The 6,253-nt window shown below is 43.4% G+C and overlaps 1 pseudogene; it reads right to left on the bottom strand.

Moving 5' to 3' along the window:
• Nucleotides 1–4,786: 4,786 nt before the first annotated feature.
• On the bottom strand, nt 4,787–5,969 carry LOC119532665 (annotated as a pseudogene).
• Between the last annotated feature and the right edge of the window lie 284 nt (nt 5,970–6,253).

Here is a 6,253-nt window from a genome sequence, read left to right as displayed (position 1 = left end):
CCCAGACCAGAAAAGGCTCAGGTCCCAGAGGGAAGAAATATTCAGTATCTGGTTTCCCTGTGGGTGTGTCTTAGAAAATTGCTCCACGCTTTGATGCCTCAGGTCACTGTGCTTTTCTGCCCAGCAGGAGATGCCTGTTAGCCTATAATTCTTGACTGGTGTGAGGAGGTATGGCCATGTTCCCCCAGGCTCTGGGGTCTGTTTCTGAATGGAAAGGGCCCCACCCCTTTCCTCCTAGAGAAGACAGACCCCTCACGTGGAGGTCATTAGCATTTCAGTGGTCTCTCTCTCTGCTTGTGCTGTCTCCACCCTTCCCAGAATCACAGCCCTGGAAACTGAAAATGACTGGGGCTTTCTCCACTGAGCCAAAAAAGAAACAGATAGTCCCCTTCAGACCCAGTCCAAGGGGACCCTCCGGCTCTCCCAGGTCAGTCATCACCCAAAGCCTCTGTCTGTTTTTTGGGGATGTGTACCTGTAGTGAGCAGTTCACACTTGCTACTTAAAACCCCAGTTGGAGCTCAGCTGAGCTGTATTCGCTTGCTGGGAGAGAGCTTCTCTCTGGCACCATGAGGCTTTGCAGCTCGGGCTATGGGGGAGGGGGTCTCATGACTTCGTTCCACAGGTTTTACTTACAGATTTTATGCTGTGTTCTCGGGCATTCCTCCCAATTCAGGTTGGTGTATGATGAGTGGATGGTCTCATTTGTCTCCCCGCAGTTATTCTGGATTATTTGCTAGTTGTTTCTGTTTTTTTGTAGTTGTTCCAGGGAGACTACTTAGCTTCCACTCCTCTCTATGCCACCATCTTGTCCGCAGCCCCCAATCTATTTTTGAACATTTTTCTTACACCAGAAAGAATCATAATAAGAATAAAAATAAAAAAGAACACCCAAATCATCCCCCATCCCCCCATGTTGTTCATTTAGTTTTTGTCCCCATTTATCTACTCATCACTCATACACTGGATAAAGGGAGTGTGATCCACAAGGTTTTCGTAATCACATTGTCACCCCTTGTACTCTACCTTGTACAATTGTCTTCAAGACTCAAGGCTACTGGGTTGGAGTTTGGTTGTTTCAGGTATTTACTTGTAGCTGTTCCAATACATTAAAACCTAAAAGGTGTTATCTATATAGTACATAAGAATGTCCACAAGAGTGACCTCTTGACTCCATTTGAAATCTCTCAGACACTGAAGCTTTATGTCATTTCATTTCAAATCCTCTTTTTGGTCATGATGTTATCAATCCCATGATGCCAGGTCCAGATTCATTCCCAGAGGTCATATCCTGTGCTGCCAGGGAGATTTACACCCCTGGGAATCAGGACCCACATAGGGGGAAGGGCAGTGAGATCATCTGCCAAGGTGGCTTAGTTAAAGACAGAGGGCCACATCTGAGCAACAAAGAGGCAGTTAGGGGGAGACCCTTAGGTGCAATTATAAGCATGTTTAGCCTCTCCTTTGCAGTAACAAGCTTCATAGGGGCAAGTCCCATGACAGAGGGCTCAGCATGTCAAATTGTTAGTCTCCAGTATTTGTGAGAATATCAGCAACAATCCAGGTGAGGAAGTCCAACACTTCTGCATCCTCCCCCAGCTCCTCAGGGGTCCCTGAACATATATTTTTATTCTCCATCCAAATTACTTAGGGATTTGTTGCTATTTCATGCTAACCTATACAGACCTACCATATCTCACTTCCTATTCAAAGTTCCATGTAATTGTGATGTTTGAACCAACTGAATGTAGAGGTTACACTGTTTAGAAAATATAGGTCCTACACCAAATAAACATTTCTTCCATTGGTCTCACATGGAAGTTGATGTTTTAACACACAGTCAGTTTCAACCTTTACCCTTTGGTCTGATTTGCCCTAGTCTTAGCCAGATATGCTTCATTCATATCTCTAACTGAAGTCTATGCTCTTTTTCAGCTTTTTGTTTTTAACAGTTGCTGTATGCATTAATACAGATATTCATATCTGCTGAGTTCTAGCTCTGAGTTTCAGGTGTTGTACAGATACCTAATGTTCCAGACACCAATCAGGTTATACACCAAGGGATCAACATCTCAGAGTTTGGATATCGCCACTACAAATCAGGAATAGATTTGACTTGTGTAAGAGCTTGCAATCTAGGGACAATTACATTAATCATTGCTACATGAGGCTGTACTCTAAGATTCAGTTCTGAGTTTACACATTGTAGTTAGTCCACATAAATGAGGCATTATAGTGTTTGCCTTTGTTTATGGTGTACTTCCCTCAAAATGCTATCTACAGGATCCATTCACTTCCTTGCATGTCTCACAACTTCTTTCCTTCTTGTAGTTGCTCAATATTCCACTACATGCATACACCACAGTTCATCATTCTGTTCCTCAGTGTACCCTTAGGCCACCTCGACCCACTGCAAATCATGCATACTGCCTCCATAAACACCAAAGTGCAAATGTCCATTCACATCTCAGCTTTCAGATCTTCCAAGTGCATACCCCATAATGAGGTTGCAGGACCTTGTGGCACCCACATACTTAACTTCTTGTGAAACCACCTCAGTGACCTACAGAAAGGCTGCACCATTCTGCCTCCTCATCACCAGTAAATAGGTTCATCCGTCTCTCCATGTTTTCTCCAACACTTTTACCCCATATATATTTTTCCTATAATTTTATAGAGATATACTCACATAACATACAATTATACACACTGTAAAATCAGTTATTCACAGTATCATCCTATAGTTGTGTATTTATCACTACAGTCAGCACCTGAATGTATTGATTCCTATGAAAAAGTTTTTCTTTTTTTGGTGAATAATGAAAAAGATAATAATAAAAAGAAAAATAAAGTGTCATACAATACATTGGATTAGTAAGGACAGAGAACAACACTATTACCAAGAATCCCATATCCCTTCCTTATATCCCCCTCTCATACACATTTAACTTTGGTACATTGCCTTTGTTACATTTAATGGAAGTACATTACAATGATACTGTTGACCATAGAATCATTTGCTTTGATTCTGTTTTCCCAAATACCATCCCCTTTTCAACACTTTGCATGGCTGACATTCATTTGTTCTCCCACGTGTAAGAACATTTTTATATTTGTACATTTAGTAGCAGTCATTGGCCACTGAAGGTTTTGCCAAGTTATACAGTCCCAGTCTTCATCATCTATCTTTACCTCTGGTGTCAGACATTCCCCTATCCCACATCTTTCAGTCTTACTCACAGACATCTTTGTTCAGTGTACTTACAATATGGTGCTACCACCACACAGTATTATGCTATTTCTGGATCTATAGAGCAGGATTTGATCTATAAAATCAATCCTGCTGAACATTCTGTAGTCCTTTAGCATGAAATGCCTGATCTCTACCCTCTTTCTATCTCCAATACTGTATGGTCTCTCTAATATGAACTAACATTACTGAGCAAACTTTGAGAGTCAAACATCATTTTTTGAAGAGGCTGCTGTGTCCCAGTTGCATTGGCTTAGCTGCCTTATCAATGATCAATTGTCCATACATGAGAGGGTCTATTTCTAAACATTCAGTTTGATTCCACTTGTCAGAATATCTATTTTTATTCCAGTACCATGCTGTTTTGACCACTGTAGCTTTGTAAATTCCTGTAAAGTCACGTAGTGCGAGACCTCCAACTTCACTCCCCTTTCTCAAGACATTTCTGGCTATTTGAGGTACCTGCCCTTTCAAATAATTTTTGTTATTGGTTTTTCTATTTCTGCAAAGTAAGTTGTTGGCATTTTAATTCATATTCTATTGAATCTATAAATAAATGTTGGTATAATTCACATGTTATCTATATTTAGTCTTCCAATCCATGAATGCAATGTTTTTCCTCTTTTTTTTTTTTAAGGTCATTTGATTTATTTTTTTTAGCAATTTCTTGTAGTTTTTTCTGTATAGGTTAAGTTTATTCCTAAATACTTGGCTCTTTTGGTTGCTATTGTAAATAGAATATTTTTTTCTTGATTTCTTCCTCATGTTGCTCATTACTCCTGTTAGGAACACTACTGATTCTCCTGTTGATCCTTTACCCTCTCACTTTGCTATATTCATTTCTTAGCTCTAGTAGCTTTGCTGTAGACTTTTCCATATTTTCTACATATAGGATCCTAGCATCTTCAAGCAGTGAAAGTGTTACTACTTCCTTTCCAATTTTGATACCTTTTATTTATTTTTCTTGCCTGATTGTGCTAGCTACATATTCTAGCACAATGCTGAAAATGTGACAGTGGGCCTCCTTGTTTTTTTTTGTGTGTGTGAGACAAAGTCCTTTATTAGAAATATATCAAAATTCTTGCTCCCTGAGCCAGGTCCAGGAGAGGCAGTTACTCCAGCACTGGCAGAAAGTGTCCAGGGAGGTGCTTCCTTCACCAAACACACTTCCTGGGAACCATAAATAGATTAAATATTCACAGCAGGCCCCAGAGAAGCTAGATCACTCTGCTCTCCATGAAAGAGGAAGGGGCTTGGGATCCAGCCCTGCTCCTACCCCAGGGGTGGGGGCTTCCAGGAGTCAACACATAAAATCATGACATTGAGGATTAACAATCATAAGCCCTGGCAGGTGGCCCTAGAAAGAAGGACCTCCAGGTCTAGAGGATCCCAGCTCCTGTCCAACAGTGAGAGGTGTCCCCCAACATAGCTCTAGAGTTCAGGTCCCACATAATCCTCTAAAAGAGCATGAGGGGCTGAGGATGGGGATAATACAACAACTTTGATTCAGTTTCATGATTAATGTGGGCAGGAAGGAGTCAGTGTGAACTATGAGGGGCTATGTGATTGGCAGTAGGTGGAGGGCCAGGACTGACTGGGGGCTGGCACTGCAGCATCTCTTGACAGAAGGCTGGGAGAAACCAGGTGGCTGATGGGGACCAGAAGGGGCCCATGGATCATGAAAGTCAGTCCCAATATCTGCTGTGATGTTGGTATATAGAGGGCCTATTTCTTGAGCCAGCAATCGGTATTTCAGTGAGTTCATTCCATCTTGCATCCAGAAATTCTGGGGTATGGACCAGCAGGTCAAATCTGTGGGGATTTTCCTCTTTGCCCTTGTCTCCTCAATGTTTTACCATCTTATAGTGTCCCACAAATGTGGGAAGTCAAGAGATCTTCATCCCAGCCAGACATACATTGGTAGCAATGTCATCATCCTCACTGCTCCAGCCACTGTATTCATTGGGAAAGCTGTTCATCTTCAGGTAGTTAACTGGAGTGAGTGCTGAGACTCCCCCAAAGTACTGGGGGTATGGGAGGCTGTATCCAAACTTGTTCATGGTGACAGCAATGTGCCTGGGCCCCCACAGATCACACACATACAGTTTGTCATCATTCTCTGGCAGCAGGTCCACATCATGCAGGAACAGACAGTCCCACTCCTCATCACACAGGGCCTCCCACACTCCAACATTCAGCAGCTTTGCCCTGCTAATTGTTCAATTTCCAGCCTGTGGATAACATAAATGCCATAAGCAAGCTGCTGGTGCTGCAGGAAGGGGTGCAGGTGGTAAAGCAGCAGGTAAAGGTGGTTGTTCTGGGCATGGTGGGACACAATGATGGCTGTTTTAGAGCAGGCCTCACACCCTGCCTGGTGGTACCAGCCCCTGGTTCCACCCAGGGATTCCTCTCCACAATCTCTGCCATCAATGGCACTGGGCTAAAGGACACTGTCACAGGACAAAGAGGGGATCATTCTGGATAGTAGGGCAGATGTTGAGGAGCTGGATGGCCCCCTGGGGGCAAAAGGGACCCAAGACAAGTAACTGAGGTTACTGTAGACATCATGAAGGTGAGAATACTCAAATGTAAGCCCCTGCTCTAGGCCAAATAGAGCACTGAAGCTTCAGAAGTCCCCCAGAGACAGATAATCATGACAGCCAGTTGGCAGCCAACAAGCAAGGCCAGCATGTGGGACCACTCCAGCAGCCTCAGCAACATCCTGGGATGGGTTGGGGGAGGGGTCGAAGTTCTAGATTCAAGCTCTTTTTATGGGTCCTGGGGGCTCTAGGGGGTTCTAGGGAAGCAAAGATATGAGGCATTATTTAAAATTGGAAAGGGCACAGAGGAAAGAGAAAGGATCCCTCCATCCAGCACTACAATGGTGATCCTGGAACCAGCTGGGCTTCTGGCCCCCGGTGTCACTGCCACCCCAACAGTCAGGCAGGAATCACTGCCACCATCTTGGAATTGGGCACTGGAGGACCTTGTCTTGTTTTTGATCT

This window comes from Choloepus didactylus, chromosome 4, assembly GCF_015220235.1.
Source record: "Choloepus didactylus isolate mChoDid1 chromosome 4, mChoDid1.pri, whole genome shotgun sequence".
Lineage (NCBI taxonomy): Eukaryota > Metazoa > Chordata > Mammalia > Pilosa > Megalonychidae > Choloepus > Choloepus didactylus.
This window is presented reverse-complemented; position numbering and strand designations above follow the sequence as displayed.